The 19,379-nt window shown below is 46.1% G+C and overlaps 1 protein-coding gene across 9 annotated transcripts in view; it reads left to right on the top strand.

The window, feature by feature from the left end:
* The window catches only part of BAHCC1 (BAH domain and coiled-coil containing 1), a 136,354-nt gene that overhangs the window by 58,872 nt on the left and 58,103 nt on the right, over nucleotides 1-19,379 (top strand). The window contains exon 2 of one of the 9 annotated variants that reach the window (XM_077328263.1): nucleotides 8,576-8,759. The exons of the other annotated variants lie outside the window; for them this stretch is intronic. The gene's annotated coding sequence lies outside the window, so the exon portion shown is untranslated. The remainder of the gene's footprint in view (nucleotides 1-8,575; nucleotides 8,760-19,379) is intronic. 9 annotated transcript variants of the gene reach the window in all.

Here is a 19,379-nt window from a genome sequence, read left to right as displayed (position 1 = left end):
TAACATCCCTAGTTGCTAGATGAAGCACAAAAGGGCTGCAGCTTCATTTCAAACCTTTAGCAAAAAAGATACCCTCCTTCCTCCTGGTGTTCGATTGTGCCAAATCTGTATGAGTGCATATTGATGGTAGAATACTTGCACACCCTTGTAGGTGAGTGGCTTTGTAACAGGACCAGAATAACTAGTTGCATGTATAACTGCCTATAGACCTGGAAGTCAGAATATACTATTCTTATGCCAGAATTTTGATTTTGTACTTAGGAAAGACAGTCCAGGGAAAGGAACAGATCATATACATTGCCATTCTCCTTTGCCTGGTATTCCCAAAGTGTTAGACAACAAGACTTCCTTGGCTCTGTATGGCAGGAGCCCCAGACTGTGTTGGACAATCAGTCCTCTTGGTCTGGATGGCCCAGGTTGGATGGTTGACTCTAGGGTAAATTATTTGTGAATAAATTCCACCAAATCCCCACAAAGTATACGAGTCACTGATGTCATAGACTTGAGACTGTGGCTGTGTTTGTCTCTGTGTTATGTTCCAATTCTGCTTTTAGAGTACCTTGAAGGAGACCCACAGAAAGCGGGAGATATGTGCTGGCTGACTGAAAGAAGGGTTGGCAACTGGAGAAATGAGAGGCCCAGGCTGATGAGTTTGGAGCCTTACTGATGCCCGGTATAAGAATAGAATAAAATATATTCTTTATTTTGACAACTTTAGATATGTTAGCTATATTGCTATTATAGCAACAGTGGTAATCCAGCCTTTCTCAAGTTTTTTTACCATTGAGAAACCCCTGAAACATTCTTCAGGCTTCAAGATACCTCTGAAGTGTCTCAATCATACAGAATATGGTTGGGAAGCCTAGCTTCCCACCTAGGACTCTTCCCCTTCCCACCCCCTCCAGGCCCACCATTGGCCATTTTTTTTCTGCGGAGGGTGGTCAACATGACCATATATGGGCATATCACCCAATAAATTTCTAACAAATGTTTAATATATATATTAAAATAATTAACTCCCACCTATTCAGGAAACACTTCCAGGGCTGTCACGAACCCTGGTTGAGAAAGCCTGGTGGTAATCAAAACAAACTGCCTGTAAAAGCCAGAGCCAACTCCGTGGGAAATGTGTGTGTAGTTATGTACTGCCTGAAGTGATGCTTCTTGGGTTGGTATAGTTAATTAGATAATATGGGGCCAACCTGGGCTTAATCTCCACCTCATCTCATTCATTAATGACCTCACCACAGTAGTGATATCCATTCCCTTTTTGGCAGAAATCTTAATATAGCTGACATATTTGAAGTTGTCAAAATAAAGAATATGATGAAGCCGTGATGTCTAGAATTAAAGACATCTTATTTCTTTTTTGGTGTGTTCAGTTCAGTTGGGATAGGAGAATGGTATTGACAGTAAAGTATGCTGCCTCTGAAATAAGGGACATCTGTTAAGCCTGGATGTCAACAATTTGTGACCAATTAGATAATTTTATGTGAGCTTAGATTCAAATTAGAATCAATGACACACAATGCAGACACTGCTGTTTTGTGAGGAAGGTACTGGAACTCAAGTAAAGTTAACATTATTTTTGCACACACAAATCCTAGAAACTTCCCAGATAGCTTGTGATCTCTTCTTTCAGTAATTGCCACATTTTCCTCACAAGAGATAGGAGAGCAGAAGGATTTCAGGTAGCCCATGAAGCATTATCTTGAGGGCTACATGGCCTGTGAATAGAAATGGGATTTGTAGACTCCTGCCATGAAACAATGATAAGCCAGGAACTGCTGTTGAGATTGGGGCTTGGTGAAACCTGTACAGACTTAACTGAGAGGCATTGGTGAGATATGAAATTCAGAGCTGGAAATAATAGCCACCTTGGCAGATAAATGCTGAGAAGTGCTAATATAACCATGAGCCCATGATAGGTATAATGTATTGATCAAAATGTGGACCATCAGTGAAGCAAAGGATGTTTGTTTGGTGTAATGCTTTCCCAGTGGCTTCACTAATCCACAACAGAAGATCTCAACTTGTGGTCAGCACATGATGTATCTATGACAAGCCTGTCCAATAAGCATTCTTGAGCCCTGTCGACAGGTCTTTTCCATGTACTGTACATAGCCCAGAGGAAGTTCCCTCCCATTCTTAGGGCCAAACTAGCTGTAGTTGTTCTTAAAGAGTAGAATGTCTGTGATTGTGGAACGGGGGCAGGGGGGAGGAAATAACCCCTGATCTTGCTGTTTTGGTGCTGGAAATTGTTGGGGGGGAGGCAGGAGCTCTTCCTTCGCAGTGGAATTTTGGTTGGAATTGAAATCAGAAGTAATTGGGTGAAGTCAGCCTTGAAGGGCTGTTGTTAAGTAGCTGAGATGTACCTGTGTACTCTCTGGTGGCATCAAGGAGTCATTGGAGAGGCTACAGGGAATTCTACAGCATACGCTTTGGGGATTCCTTTGTTTAAGGTGGGTTCCACCCGCTTCCTGCTTCTTCAGGAAAAGCAGATCAGTGTGTGATTTGCAGGACCAAGGAGCAGCCACCATTAGGCTCTCAACTCTCTCTCCATTTTGAGATGTAGTCTGCCTGCAGCCTAGCTGTAAGAGACTTGCAATATGATATCTTTGTAACTATCTTTTAAGTTTTTGTACTCTGCTTTAATAAGGAGACTAAAGCAGATGAATATGCTATATGTTTGTAAATAATCTTCCCTAGTAAAGATACTCTCTTTTAAAACTCAAAGAGCTATGAGTCTGGATCTGTGCCTCATCCCCAAAGGTAACTAATAACTGCATACTTTCAAATTCTGCCACTCTGCAGCTCTATTTCTCTGGAGAGACTCGGGACCAAGCCAAGTCCAAAAATTCCAACAGTTCTGAGCCCAAATGGATCTTCCTTTATGTTTTAAAATACGTTTAACTGCAGCTGGTGGGTGACTGCAGGGAACCCAGGCCCAGTTCTTTAAAAAACAAGTACATTAGATTTGGCCTTTAATCTAGCCAAGGAGCAGTGCTAGCTGACTAGAGCACCTTTGGCTTTGGGGAAATAGCTGTTGCTCCCTTGTTTGGATTCTACCATCAGGTCTCAGATTCTAACCAATACAGCTGATGACACTCTACTTCCACTGGGCTGCTGCTTACAGCCTGGTCAGTGGGCTGATGCTGGCACTTCTGTTGGCTGCATACCTTTTTTCTGTCATGCTTATTCCTCTGCCCTAAAGTGAAGAATCTCCCTGATCTTTGCAACAATTTGTGATTAGCCTAATTTTGGCTGCTATTGGGTGAACTTCTTTCCACATGGGAATGAAAATGGTGTTGGGGAGAGATTTTTCTCCTGCCTTCAGAAAATTACCAGACTATTTAGTAGCTAGCAAGTTGAAAGTTTGTTGTTCAATGCATAGAATAATTGTCATTAAGCATTTTTTGCAACATCCGTACTCCTCACTGCACATCCTGAGGGCTACATAGCACTGTCTTCCTTTGAAGAGGAAAGCTACAATAAAGAGGTCCCCCCTCTGGAGCATGTCAAGGGAAGAAGGGAGAAGCTCCAAATTTTTCATCACTAAATCATGTGCGATCTATACAGCCTTGAGACTGCGCGTATCTCTCAGTTTATAAACTGATCAGGGTACATCAGAGTGGTGCAAAGAAGGCACACACTGGCCTCACACACTTCTTTCAGTGACGCTTATTGGCCAAAGAGCACTCCTGCCTTTATGACAGCTTTTTAAGGAGGAAATATTTCCCCTCTTCTCCTCACTGTAGTTTATGGTATTTTCTGTATTAAAGGGAAAGTTTTTCCGTCAAGGTGGAAATACTCTCTTCCTGTCACTTAATGACAACCAGGAAAAAAAGCACAGTCTAATTTTTCAACAGTGTTGAATGGCATTCCTCCCAGTTTTAACAGTTTGCTTGCTGAGGAGGAAGAGGAAGAGGAGGAGGAGGAGTTGGTTCTTGTATGCTGCTTTTTCTCTACCCGAAAGAGTCTCAAAGTGGCTACAATCCCCTTCCCTTTCCTCTCCCCACAACAGACACCCTGTGAGGTAGGTGAGGCTGAGAGAGCCCTGATATTCCTGCTCGGTCAGAAGAGTTTGCCTGACAAGCCCAAGGTCACCCAGCTGGTTGCATGTGGGGGAGTGCAGAATCAAATCCGGCTCACCAGATTAGAAGTCCGCACTCCTAACCACTACACCAAACTGATTCAAGTGGCTAGCTGTGTTGGTCTGAGGAAGTGTGCGTGCACTCGAAAGCTCATACCTTGAATAAATCTTTGTGGGTGCTATTGGATTTTTGTTGAGCCACAAGAGTGTTAGAGGCATTGGAAGAACATGGGAAATATTGCTCTCTCTGCCATTCTTGGCCTTTTAAATTAATGTTCCCTACCTTCCAAACAACCTTCCGCCTCTCCTGTTCATATTTTGACATAAAGCAGTTACATAAAACAAACTGAATTTCAAGAATTTTGTTGGACAGGACTTTAGCGTTCTATTTGATAAATCAAACTTTACAAGTATAACTGCATGCACAACTTCATCAGCTTACACTGCAGTTCTTAAAGTATTGAATTCCAGAGTGAGTTGATTGTTAAGAACCAGATCTGTTAAGTGGGGTGAGCAGAAACTGGGGAAAGACTGAGGTTCCAGTAGAAGCTCAGCAGGTCCCCTTTAAAATACACATGCAATGAGTGAATTCATAATTTCAGGCAGGTTTTATAAGCAAAGTAAATCCTTTCTAGACCTTGAACGCTCAACAGAAGATTGCCAGCAAAAAAAAAAAAATCCACCTGGTTGTTGGCCTTTATCAATAACTTGGTCAGGAGAAATAAGCTGATAAAGATTTTTTACTGGACTAGATTAAAGTTGTCATCTGCTGATGTCTGCAAAGCAAGCTGTAGTTAAAGGCACAGGAACTAGTAAAGAAGTTGTACACCCTGTGTGCTGCAGTACTGCCAGGGTGCTGCTCTTGCACCTTTAAAAGACAATTTAACCAGACGTGATAACTGTGAGTTGCAGGTTGTTTGAATTATTTATGCATTTATGCATTTATTTAAAGTGTCCTGCTTTTTTCTACGCAGAAAGGTAACTTGTAATTAAAAATAACACTTCAAAATATAAACATGTAATACTTAGCAATAAATACTTAGTAATAAACTTTGACCCCAATGGCATTAACATCTGAATTGCATTTACTTTTCATTAACAACAGCACTTAACCTGGAAACACCCTATGGAACAAAACTGTCTTGCAAGCCTTTTGAAAAGCAGCCAGTGAAGGTACCCCTTTCATCTCTTTGGAAGTTAGTTTCATAATGTCAGTATGCCACTACAGAGAAGTTCCCTGAACACAGCAAGGAAAGAATCACTGGCAGGACTTGTTATAAAGTCCCCAAACTGAGAATGGGGAAAGTTGAGGCTGAGCCTGTTCCCGAGGTCAATCAATGAATCTACATCAGAAAAACAGACTCATAATACATTCCTCAAGAAACAGCCAATCTTTTATGTGCATAGGTTGTGGCCTGGCTTTGGGCTAACAGCAGCAGGCTCGCTTTACAGCTGAACTGGCCTAGTGGGAGCATGACAAAATCATTGCAGCCGCCCTACTTGCTGTCCCTATGACCATGTATGTCTGCCGATATCTGGCAGTTGCTACCTGCCCGAGGCCCTGAACCTTCTCCATTCCTTTCCAGCTTCTCGCTACCACTTGCCAAGGGACATGATTCAGTCAGCCACTGTATGCCACAACGTAAGGGGTTCCTCCTTGCTATATCCTGCCTGCTGCATCAGCACACCTATTTTGCAACTTGCAGACTTATAAACCAACTGGTCCTGCGCTATCCCCCGCATAAATGTGCATATTTTGGGAGAGGGAGGCTGACAATGTGTGTATATGGTGGTGGGATTGGCTTTCACCATCTCTAGATCAGCAGTAGCACCCTTAAAAGAAAAAAAGGATCTGGTTCAACCCTCCTTCATAACACAAGTCTGTATCTGGTCCTTTAGAGAGCCAGCTTGGTGTAGTGGGTAGGAGTGCGGACTTCTAATCTGGCCAGCTGGGTTTGATTCCCCACTCCTCCACATGCAGCCAGCTGGGTGGCCTCAGGCTCACCATGGCACTGATAAAGCTGTTCTGACTGAGCAGTGATATCAGGGCTCTCTCAGCCTCACAGGGTGTCTTTCGTGGGGAGAGGAAAGGGAAGGCGACTGTAAGCCACTTTGAGCCTCCTTCGGGTAGAGTAATAAAGCAGCATATAAGAACCAACTCTTCTTCATCATCATCTCATACATAGCATTCTGTTTGAGTTACCTCCATATATGCCTCTATGTGGCTCCCATTCATTCACAACTGGGGCAGGGGCTTCTCTTCCCTACTCAGAGGCATATCCTCTTTTGCTGTAATTTTTTTTCTCCTTTTGCTGCTTGGGAGACAGGAGCTGCCCAGGGCTGGCTTTGCAGTTCATGGGAGCCAGGGCCTTCATGTGGAGTGCAAGAGGTTTGGCTGTCCGAGGGAGGGGGTGGGAAGCTGGCAAGGAGCTGATCAGCTGCAGAGTCAGGGGAACAGAAGCTGCCAGCAGCTTGTGACTCAGAGGCTGGGAAATGCTGGCAAGTGTGTGAGAGCCGAGGCAGGGGGCTCTGTTCCCAGGAAGAGGCAAGCCAAGAGGCCGCACCGCAGCTTCTCAAACAGGCTTGGTCTGGACACATCGACTGCCCCCACATCAGGCCCAACTGTTCCTCTCCATCCCATTTATCCGGTCTCCTTGGGAGTTCAGCCTAAAAGGGCAACTGTTTTTGACTGAGATGGCATCAAGGTCTGTGTGGCCTGATGCAAGGGCCGGGGGAGATTTAGGTTCTGCAATCCTGAGATCTGCCTGTATTGAACAGCTGGAAGGGAAGGAGCCAGTAGGAAGGGAGCTAAAGGAAACATAGCAGCCCAGCTGTCTAGAACAGTACTGACCAGTTGAACGGGGAGCTGACAGACATGAAATGTTGCATGGGCTGAGGGGCCAGGGGGCAGTGAGTGAAATTGTGAGGCTTCTGTGAATGTCAGCTGCTTCAGACTGGGTTGCTTGAGACAGCTTGATCAGTTGTTCTGGAGAGGGGCGATAAAACACAGCATGATGTAGGGTTAGGTGTCTGGTTGGAAAACCAAGGGTGGAAGATGCAGGCCCACGTGGGGCATCATGTTCGTTTGACATAGGGCTACCAACTCTGAGTTGGGAAATACCTGGAGATTTGAGGGCAGGGATTTGGAGAGTGGGATTTAGGTTAGGCTGCCAGCCTTCAGTTGGGACCTGGTGATCTCCCAGACTTACTGCTGATCTACAGAGATTTGTTCCCTTGGAGAAAATGGTAGCTTCAGGGGGGAAACTGTGCATCATTATACCCCACTGTTCCCCCATACTCCTCCATTCCTAGGTTCCACCCCCAAATTTCCAGGTGTTTCTCAGAGTTGGGAACCTTAGGTTTAGGGAGGGAAAGAAACTCAATAGACAGATTCGTTCATTCACTTTTATACCGCCCCTCTTGGACTGGCCTTCTTGGGGTGACATACAACATGGGGTCCGAGAATATTGGTTACATAAAATTAGACAATAAAAACATAATACTAAATAATTTCTTCCAGTGATTGGGGGGGGGGGGCTGATCAGCTGTCTTAGATGTATTTCTGCTGACCTCAGCCATAAACCTGGCAGAAGAGCTCCGTCTTGCAGGTCCTGCAGAACTTAGCAAGTTCCATCAGGGCCCTGATCTCTCCTGGGAGCTCATTCCGCCAGTTAGGAGGCCAAGCTGAGGACCCTAAGATGTTTGGTTTTGGCTGACCATAGCACTCTCTGGGGGACATTAATACCAAGACCCTGAATGGGATCTGAAACTCAATTGGGAGCCAGTGCAGCTACCGTAGGACTGGTCTTATATGGGCTGTCCCCGGACTTTGCATCAGAACCTGGGCAGCTGTGTTCTGAAACAGCTGTAGTTTCTGGAGCTGTGTCAAGGAAAGGCCCACATATAGCACGTTACAATAATCAAGCCCGGAGGTGACTGTGGCATGGATCATCATGGCCAGGTTTTCCAGGGCCAAGTAGGGTGTTAGTTGTTTTGTTTGGCACAGGTGGAAAAACACCAGCTGGATGATGGATTTGAGGCTCCATCATTAAGGAGGCATCAAAAATCTCTCCCAGGTTCCTGGCTAATTGTGCAGAAGTAAGTTGCACTTCATCTAGCCTGGCAAGGCGTGTTTCCTGGACTGGCCCTTTCTTCTCGGTCTGGCCTTATAATGCCATGCAGTCCAACTTCCAAAGCAGCCATGTTTCTTCAGAAGTGTAATAAATGTGTTAGATTAATAAACAAACAATGTATGTAGTCTGGAGATCAAATTAATTCCAATATGCATGCACACATACCTGGAGGTTAGCAGCAGTAGACAGTTGTAGCCCTCTGGTCTATAGTTCTGTCGGAGGCCATGAAGTCTTTCTCAGAAGATGGTTATACATGGATGTACTCATGGGCCCTTTAGGATACTGTATCCCAAGTTCTAGAGAAGTAAGTAAGTTTGGTACTGCTAAATTAAACTATGGATTGTTCTAGGGTCATCCCAGCTGCAAAGGCAAAGGAGGCAGCTGGCTTCAATGCCAAAATTTCACCCTCCCCCCAAGCGGCACAAAGCTACTTGTCAGCTGAGGCCAGAATTCCAGGGGACACCAGAGGACAATATTTCTGATCTTCACTGATCCAGCTGTGACATAAACTGTGGCATAAACAGAATTCAAAGGTGAGGAAATTAAGAAGCATCTGGCATTAAAAATTAAGTAAATAACATTCTACTTGCTATGCTATTGAGCATACCATATTAAGTCATACAATGAGGGCTGACATTTTAATTTTCCCAACGAGGATCAATGCTTTTGTTTGAACTAGATTTTACCAGTGACTGGGGCCTATTATGGCAAGCCAGTAATGGCATCGTTCTTAATAGCGGCCAAGGACCACATAAAGATCTCCACCCTATCGTACCACACTGGGTCTCTCAACATCACCTACCTCATAACTTTGATGTGAGAATAAAGCAGAAAAGGGAGAACCACATAAGTTGTCCTGAGCTCCTAGGGGAACAGCAGGGCACACATCAAATAAATAGCAAGAACAAATACTATCCCTTGAAAGTGTCCTGGGATACAATGAGGTATGTGTGTGGGGTGGGTCTATTTATCAGTTTCATGAATGGGAAACAGCTTCAGATGTTTTAATAAGCAGATGAGGAGAGGGAGGAAGCACAAGTGGGCTGTGCTTCCTCTTCCCACACTATTTGAAACTCAGCCTGCATAGTGGGAGGCATGTGATGGAGAGCTAATGCTGCATTTCACAGCAGGGTAAGATGAAAGCGACTAACTAATACTTTCTCTCCATCACACGCCTTAGCCCCAGTTTTAAGAACATCTGAAACTATTGTTGGTCTTCCAGTATGCTGAGCCGTGTGTAATTAAGAAGCTCTCCCCACATACTGACCACATCACCAAGCAAGATGCGTTGCAGAAAGTGTATACAGCATCACAGAAGAAATCTTAAGCACCATTATACCTTTCCAAGTCCATCAAAGTCAGTGGGTTTAGAAATTGGTAACTCTGACTAGGAATAGCAGAATAAGCTTCAGATATTTAAAAGATATCTGAAGTATTTAGATATTCTGTGGTGGTTTGGGTGTAAAGATTTCTGGTCCTTTTGTTCGGCAGTGTCTTTTAAAATTAATTTTTTCAGTTATTATTTCTGTCAACCTCACAGGAACCACTAACTCTGCTCCTACTAGGCCAGATCAGTTCATTCCTGGGGGTTACCCAAGGAAGGCTTAGATCCCATTTTAGACGGGAAATGTATAGAAACCGACTTACCAAAGCCATTATTGCCTCTTGCTGGGGAAAAAAATGAAGTGTAACTTCAAACTGCCACTGTTTCAGTCTGTTCTGTATTAACACACAATGCACGCTTGAATAGGATTTAACATAAAAACATGAGATGTTTTCCCCTCTAAAACCCCTTTTATTTTTAATTTTTTAATTGTAACATTCCAGTCTGAATAATTGTTCCAGAGATCTCAAAAAGCTCACATTTGTGGGTCATTTAGTTAGTTCCAGTAACATGTATTCAGTGAACTGTTAGAATCATAGAGTTTGGAAGGGACCTCCAGGGTCATCTAGTCTAAACTCCTGCAGTATGCAGGAAATGCACAACTACCTGCTTGCCACAGTGATCCCAATCCCATGCCCTCCCCCCAAAATCTCAGAATCCATGTCAGTCTGGCCAGAGTTAGTTTTATATCCCACTTTTCACTACCCAAAGTCTCAAAGCAGCTTATAATTCCCTTCCTCTCCCCACAACAGATACCCTGTGAGGTAGGGTGAGGCTGAGAGAGCTCTGATAGAACCGCTCTAACAGGACTGTGACTAGCCCAAGGTCACCCAGGTGGCTGCATGTGGAAGAGTGGGGAATCATACTCGGCTCTCCATGATAGAAGCCGCTGCGCTTAACCACCACACCAGTATAAAAAGAATAGCATATGCAGCCCTCATGGAGACAGATTTCCAAAGGAAGAAAGAGCTGCTTATTTCTAGTCATTGTAAATACCCTTAGGCCTCTGGACTGGCAACCTGGGTTGGATCGCAAATTCTGCAAGCTCACAGAAATCTCCTCAGTCCTAACTAAGCAGTGTTCAGCTCACAGGAGAACCTGAGATGATAGGTTTTCAAAGCCCAGCATGGATGTTCTCTCCCCCACCCCAGTTCTGACCTAGCCCTGCACAATGTCCAGAAAGGGACTTCCCAAACGTCTCTTCATCCCAGCTGTGGGGAGTGGCCTTGGCCCTGCCCTTGTAACCACATCCCCACACTCATTGCTAAGGCATCCCAACAGGATTAGCCAGGGAACGTGGGCTGGCTTACAGTGAGTACTTCCTGCTTCTTGGCTGAGTGCCTCACCAGGCACTCGCCCACATCAAATACCTAGGGGTGTCAGCGAAAAGGCCCAGGCTCATTGCCCATAGCTAGCACATGGCCAATATCTGCAGGCTCAGCCATAGCCATACCTTGGACTTTTTCTTTCTTCCAGCAAGGCACTGTACTTTTTATTACTGTGTCACAGGCAGAAATTTAACAGATAGTGAGAATTATATCTGCCTGCCACACAGCTGTTTAAAAGTCCCAGAAATCCTGTCAGAAAAGCTTCCTCAAACTTGGGTAATTTTGTATCTGTAGAAGAAAAAGAAGAGTAGGTTTTTGTACCTCATTTTCTCTACCCTAAGGAGTCTCAAAGCAACTTACATCTGCCTTGCCTTGCTCTCCCCACAACAGACACCTTGTGAGATAGGTGGGGCTGAGAGAGTTCTGAGAAAACTGATTGGCTCAAGGTCACACAGCAGGCTTCATATGGAGGATTGGAGAACCAAACACAGTTCTCCATATTCGTGTCTGCTGCTATGAACCATTCCACTGCCCTGGCTGTCGGCCTGGCTAGGTTTCTTCTTCAAATGCTGACTAGGAAGTGGGCATGGTGGAAGACTAGCAAAATGCGAAGGTTCTGAACAAGAAGGTTCTATTACTACTATCCTGAGTCTTTTGCTTCCAGCAACAGCTGCAGTAGTGGCCACCCTGTTAACAATCATGTAGCCACCACAGCTGTCATTGTTATATATAGCTACCTGCTATCAGTGGGAGAAGACTGGACAGTAGAAGGGCTGGGAGATATGGGAATGGTTGCAACCTTTCTAATCTCCATCCCATCGTGAAACACATTGGGGAGAAGGCTAGCATGGCGCAGACACTGATGCTGTGCAACACCAGATCGATTAACAACAAGACCTTGACCCGGTGCAAGTACTTCGCAGGGTACAGGGTCAACCTGGCGTGAATAACCGAGACCTCAGTGAAAGAAGGCAAGACTTGAAAGATCTTGCTCCATCTGGGTTCCTGCTCCTTCATTTGTCCTGGGACTCTGGTGGGGTGATTGGGGGTGGCGATAGTGGTCTGGGATGATTTTACGTACAGGGCTCTTCCCGCCCCATTGATCCCAGGGGTGGAATGTGTCAGACTAGGATGGGGCTCAGTTGAGAACTGGCAATTTGGTTCGTGTACTGTCCACCCAGTGCACCACCAGCTGCCCTGTTGGGCCTACAGGAGGCGGTGACAACCTGGACAGTGCAGTTCCCCAAGTTTTTGGTCTTGGGGGACTTCAGTGTCCATGTGGAGTTGCCGTCTCCAGGATAAGGGTCAGACCTTGTGTTGACATGGTGACACTGAGGTTCTCGGGATTTGTTGCTGATCCCACCCGTCAGGCTGGCCACACCCTTGACCTGATCTTCGGCATGGGGATAGAGGCGGATCTGATGGCAGTTGACCCCTTCCCATGGTCAGACCACCATGGCCTGAAGGCATGAATTTGAATCCCACCCCCACCCTGTTTGGGCAGTGGATGTATTTTAGCCTGCCCATGGCAACTTATGGATTCAGAGGGATTCCTGAATGCTCTGCACAGGTCCCAATGCCTTCCAGCGAGTCATTAGCAGATTTGGTGGAGGACTGGCATATCCATCTTTCTCCTGCCATTGATGACATTGCTCCCCAATGTCCTCTCTGCCCTTGCCTCAGACTAGTCCCTTGATACTCCAAGGATCTTTATATATATTCTTATCCATGGTTCCTCCTTATATTTGTGAAACAGCCTGGGGGGTGGAACGTGTCCAGCTGTTCAAGTTGGAATAGGGCCAGGTCCTGCCCCTGCAGCTCCTGCCCTCTGTCCCTGGACTCGAGCCTCTTTGCTCTCAGATACGCCTCAGTGCCTGGAGACAGCAGCAGGTAAGGGGAGTGGGCCCTGGGCAAAGGGTCATGGTGGAGGGCTGCTGGGCCTACTGGTGGAGGCTGCTGGTGGAGGCCTGCTAACTAGGGCTGCTGGGCCTACTAGGCTGGGCCTGCTAACGAGGGCCTCTTGGCCTGCTAAGCAGGGCCTGCTAATGAGGACCTCCTGGTTTGCTAACTGTCCCAGGCCTGCTAATGAGGTGGCCAGCCCCTGCCCGCGCCACTTGATCCAGCTGTGAGCTGCGGCCCAAAGCCACATTAAGCTGCCTGGCCGGGGGCCAGGGGAGGGAACTCTTTCAAGGCCCATTCTTAGGAATAGGCTTTGAAGTAATATATATATTAAGATGTGGAGGAAATCTTGCAATGAAGGCATGAGAGCATCTTACCGCATATATTTAAATAGGTAGCTGTGTTGGTCTGAAGTTGCACAACAAAATCAGAGTCCAGTAGCACCTTTAATCTTTGTTAGTCTTAAAGATGCTACTGGATTCTGATTTTGTTATCTTATCGCATATGTATGAGATGGTGGTGAAAACTGCTAAATGGAAGTTTTATGCAGCCTTTGTCGTGTCCATGAGCTCATGCCCCTCTCAATTATTTAGGGTAGTTCAGTCTCTTACTGCCCTTGAGGGAGGGTGCCAAATTGTTAGACAATTGGAATTGGCAAGTCCTGGCAAGATAAAATGTGCCAGAATGTTATACAGTTGGAATTGGCAAGTCCTGGCAAAATATTAGAGATGAAGAAATTATTATTTGATCAGTTTCAAGATGAAAGATCACCAACGCAGAAGGTAAAGCTTTACGAGAGATGACTAAATTCAAACAGCATATTACAAAACAAAATAATTTATTATGATGGATATATAAGTTATTACATCAGCCAGATCCAGAGGAACAAATGAAAAAATGTATGATTAAATGGGCACAGAATTTTAGAGAGCAAATACCTATGCATCAATGGGAACAGCTATAGGAAAAAGAAATTGTGTACAGCCAATCAGCTATTAAGAGAAAATTGGTACAAAATGTTTTTCAGATTGTATATTACTCCAAAGGATATTAAAAATAGACAAAATTATAAAGGAAAATGTTGGTAATATCAAGATATAGATGGAACCTTTTATGTGTTGGACTTGTAACAAAGCAAAAATATATTGGATGGAAATTCATGGGGAAATCTAGAATATATTAAAATTAAAATCTTCCTTCTGATGGATGGCTGCCTGATTCTTCCCCCGAAGCATTAGTCAGCTGCCTGGAAGCAGTGGTGAGACGGCTCAAGCAGACTCATTTGAAGCTGAATCCTTCAAAGACGGGGATTCTATGGCTGGGCAGGAAGGGTCCGAGTGAGGAAGCGTGTTTGCCCAACCTGAACAGTGTGCCCTACTCCCTGCACTCCAAGACTCCATGCGGGGCCAGGAGCCCATGGTCCTCCTGCCCTGCCCGCTGAACAGCCATTTGTATTCTCTGCAGGCCCTGCTCTCTTTTGTAGGCTCTGCAGAATTGTTCTAGTTCCGTTAGGACCCTGAGCTCCTCTGGGAGCTCATTCCACCGGGTGGGGGGCCAGGACAGAGAAGGCTCTGGCCCTGGTTGAGGTCAAGCAGACTTCTTTGAGGCCAGGGACCACTAGCCAGTTGGAGGTGGTGGAGTGCAAAGCTCTTTGAGGGACGTAAGCAGAGAGGCGACCATTCAAGTACACTGGGCCCAGACCACGTATAGACTTGCAGGTGTTTACCAGAACCTTAAGCCTGATCCGGGATTCAACTGGTAACCAGTGCATTTGTTGGAAAATGGACCTGGCTCCGCGTGGGCCTCAGTGGGGAACAGCAAATTAGAGCCCCAGCTGAGCTTCCTGATGGCACGCCAGCTCCTGTGAGTGGCCCGGGGGGGGGGGGGGGAAGGCCCGCCCTGAGGGCCAATCAGAGGGCCAGAACATGATGAGAAATATCATGCACATGTTATTATATATGACAGTGTATATAATGCTAGTATATATATGATTCGTTACATAGCCCTTCCATTTTTAATCTCATATATTGTTTTCATTTTTTTTAATTAAAAATATTTATCAAAAGAGTGGCACTGCCTTGTTGTACTGGGCAAATGGGTAACCTCATCATGACATTGCAGAATCAAACAAGGGTTGCAGGAAAATGCAGCTTTCCATGACCCAAAGAAGAAACCTGCGTGCAATTCAGTAGTCTGCTTGGTATTCCAAAATACCAAAGGAGAAGATCCCTCTGAGTTTTGCAAAGCATGTATGCCTGTAGCATCTCTTATTTGAGAACCAGTCTGTTGTAGAAGTTAGAGCAGTGGTCCCCAACCCCCGGTCCGGGGACCGGTACCGGTCCGTGGATCAGTTGGTACCGGGCCACAGCTCCTCCTCGTCCTCCTCCCCAGCTGCTGCCTCGGGGGCTACCCTGCCACTCTCACCTTTGGTGCTCTCCAGCGCCCGCCATGGCTGGGGCTCCCCCTCGGCATGGCACTGCACAGCTGCTACTAGCAGCGCCCCCCAGCAGGCAGCAGGAAGTTAGGGGCACTGGCGGGAAAGCAAGTGGAACAGGGGCTCAGGCGGCCGTGACGTTCCTCGGCAAAAGACTACCCCCCTCCCCGGGCCTCAGTAAAATTGTCAAGCGTTGACCGGTCCCCGGTGATAAAAAGGTTGGGGACCACTGAGTTAGAGTATTAGACCGGGACATGGGAGAACCAGGTTCAAATCCATACTCTGCCATGAAAGCTTGTCAGTGACCTGGGCCAGTTGCACACTTGCAGCCTAACCTACCTCATAGAATTATTCTTTTATTTATTCATTCATCTTATATACTGCCCCTCACTGTGACGTCTTGGGGAGGTATACACAGAACAGAGAAACATGACAATACATTAAACATTTGTAACCCTTTGAAACAAAGAAATATAACAGTCATAGATAAAGAACGTCATAACAGATGAGTGGAACATATTGGGTGACAGTGTTATAGTTTGCTGGTGATTGGGTCAATTTTGGGGGTTTTCATTGCTGGTTTTATCCAAGAGCCTGGTGGAAGAGCTCCATTTTGCAGGCTCAACAGAACTGGTTGAGTTCCGATAGGGCCTTGATCTCATTGGGGAGCTCTTTCTACCAGGTTGGGGCCACTGATGAAAAGCTCTAGCTGTAGTTGAGGCCAGGTGGATTCCTTTGGTGCCAGGGATTACCAGGTTGTTGGAATGGATGGGGCAAGTCACTCTTCAGCGATTATAGGCAATCAGACAATCCTTGAGGTATACAGAATCCTAAACCTGATTTGATATTCAGTTGGTAGCAATTGCAGCTGCTGGAGGGTCAGGTTAATATAGGCTCTCCATAGTGTTTGGGAGAAAATTCAAGTGGCTGCATTTTGGATCAACTGTAGTTTCTTGAGTAGGGATAAGGGAAGGCCAGGATAGAGCAGGTAATCCAGTCTACAAGTGACGAATGGATCACTGTGGAGAGGTGTCCTGGGGTCAGATAAGGTGATAGTAGCTTAGCTTGGTGGATATGGAAGAAAGCCAGCTGCACTACTCTCATGACCTGAGTTTTTGTTGTTAAAGATGGGTCAAGGATCACACCCAGATTCCTGATTGATTGCGTTGTTGTAAATTGAGTACCATTCAGGTTGGGGAGATATGCTTCCTGTTTTGACTCTTTCCCACTATCCAAAGGACATCCATCTTTGAGGGGTTGAGTTTCACATGACTGCACTATGGCCTCCAGGCATCTAACCAAGGTGTGTGTGTGTGGGGGGGGGGGGGTTATCAGGCTGACTGATCATTAGAAGTTAGAGCTGGGTGACATCGGCATATTGGTGACAACCCAAGCCATAACTTCAGACCAGCTGGGCAATATTATGTGTATAAATGGAGGAGGAGAAAACAGTATAAGCTGGTTTGGGGGGGGGGCATGAAAATAAAATCAATATAATTACATGTTAGCTGCACAGCCACTACTTTTAGGCTTTCATTGTATTAGTGTGATTTTAAGGCTCAGTGATGCAAAAATTTGCAATCACTTGTCTCCTAACCAACTTGTATATGAAGTTATTTATTTATTTTATTTATTCATGCAATCTATATACCACCCCTCGCTGTGACATCTCAGGGCAGTGTACATAAAACCAGTGGGGAATGGGCAAGGTACATAGGATGTTGGAACAGTATGAATAAGAAAGGATATAAATGGTTAACATACAACATATTGGCAATTGCTAATAACTGAATGGGTAACAGCAATGGTCAGGAACAATTCGTTGTCAAATTTGCCTGGTAGAGGGATCATTGTGGAAAAGTTCCCATCACTGGCCTCATCTGAATGCCTGGCGGGCCCTATGGAACTGTTTGAGTTCTGATAGGGCCTTGACTACAATGGAGAACTTGTTCCACCAGATTAGGGCCACAGCTGAGTTCTGGTCAAGGCCAGGTGAACTTCTTTGGACTCAGGGATCACCAAGTTGTTGGAATAGATAGAACGTGCCACTCTTCTGGAATTATATGCTGTCTGACAATCCTTGAGGTATGCAGGACCCTGACCACATATGACCTTGTAGGTTAGTACCAGCACCTTAAACCTGATCCTGTATTCAATTCGTAGTCAGTGCATCTGCTGGAGGATCAGAGCAATGTGGACCCTCCATTGGGTTTGGGTGAGGATGTGAGCAGCTGCATGTTGTATCAATTGTGGCTTCTGAAGTAGGGACAAGGGAAGGCCCACATAGAGCGAGTTGCAAGAATCCAGTCTAGAGGTGACTGTTGCATGGATCACTGTGGCTAGGCATTCTAGGGCCAGATAGGGCACTAGTAGTTTAGCTTGGTTGAGATGGGAAAATGCCAGCTGTCCTCCTCTCATGATTTGAGTTCCCATGGTTAGGGAAGTGTCAAGAATCACGCTCAGGTTCTTGGCTGTTTGTGCTGTTTTGAGCAGCACTCCATTCAGGCTGGGGAGTTGCACTTCCTGGTCTGGCCTTTTCCCACCTATCCAAAGGGCCTCCGTCTTCAAGGGGTTACGCTTCATGCAACTACTATGTTGGAACCATTCCACTACCGCCTCCAGGCATCCGGCCAAGGATTACTAGAGACACAGGGTACTCACCTGCTTTCTGTGCCAAGAAAACATATCCAGTTTGTGATTTCCAAAGGACGTCTAGTGGTTACTTTAATGTCAATTTCTTCCCTGAGATAGACAGCAGGTAGATAATAAGAGCCCACTAAGGCTGCCAGATAGAGTGGGAAACGGTGTCTGTGACTTCAGTCACTGAACATAAATGTACGTGGGTGGGGTCATACTTCTGCTCTCGCTAAGGTTTTTACATGGGATGTAGGTTAATAAACGAGGATTTTTAGTATGATTTAGCTTGGTTTAAAAAAAATTAACTAAAACCATGTATAAAGCTTATTCCCAGAATGTGCATTTATTCATTTTACTAGCAAGAAAGCCCATTGCAACCAGGAATGCAATGGGCGCTAGGACCCAGGGGACACCAGGAGGTGTTTTTTTTTCTGCTGCGTGGAGCTGTGAAAGGCTCCGACAGGGTTTTTTTGTTTTCTGCTGCTTGGAGCTGGGAAAGGCTCCTACAGGGTTTTGTTTTCTGCTGCTTGGATCTGCGAAAGGCTCCTTCCGGGGTTTTTTTTCTGCTGCTTGGATCTGTGAAAGGCTCCTGCAGGGTTTTTTTTTTCTGCTAGCTCTCGTGGGCGTGCCGGCTTGGAGCTCCTACAGGGGTTTTTTTCCTGCTGCTTGGAGCTGGGAAAGGCTCCTTCAGGGTTTTGTTTTCTGCTGCTTGGATCTGCGAAAGGCTCCTACAGGGTTTTTTTTTTCTGCTGCTTGGATCTGTGAAAGGCTCCTGCAGGGGTTTTTTTTTCCTGCTAGCTCTCGTGGGCGTGCCGGCTTGGAGCTCCTACAGGGAGCTGCTGCTTGGAGCTGGGAAAGGCTCCTTCAGGGTTTTGTTTTCTGCTGCTTGGATCTGCGAAAGGCTCCTACAGGGTTTTTTGTTCTGCTGCTTGGATCTGTGAAAGGCTCCTGCAGGGTTTTTTTTTTCTGCTAGCTCTCGTGGGCGTGGGGGCTTGGAGCTCCTACAGGGGTTTTTTTTCCTGCTGCTTGGAGCTGGGAAAGGCTCCTTCAGGGTTTTGTTTTCTGCTGCTTGGATCTGCGAAAGGCTCCTACAGGGTTTTTTTTTCTGCTGCTTGGAGCTGTGAAAGGCTCCTTCCGGGGTTTTTTTTCTGCTGCTTGGAGCTGTGAAAGGCTCCTGCAGGGTTTTTTTTTTCTGCTAGCTCTCGTCGGCGCGGCGGCTTGGAGCTCCTACAGGGGTTTTTTTTTCTGCTGCCTCTCGTCGGCGCGGCGGCTTGGAGCTCCTACAGGGGTTTTTTTTTCTGCTGCCTCTCGTCGGCGCGGCGGCTTGGAGCTCCTACAGGGGTTTTTTTTTCTGCTGCCTCTCGTCGGCGCGGCGGCTTGGAGCTCCTACAGGGGTTTTTTTTTCTGCTGCCTCTCGTCGCGCTAGCGGCGAAAGGCTCCTCCGGGGGTGTTTTTTTTTTTCTGCAGCTTC

The sequence above is a fragment of the Paroedura picta genome, chromosome 3 (assembly GCF_049243985.1).
Source record: "Paroedura picta isolate Pp20150507F chromosome 3, Ppicta_v3.0, whole genome shotgun sequence".
NCBI lineage: Eukaryota > Metazoa > Chordata > Lepidosauria > Squamata > Gekkonidae > Paroedura > Paroedura picta.
This window is presented reverse-complemented; position numbering and strand designations above follow the sequence as displayed.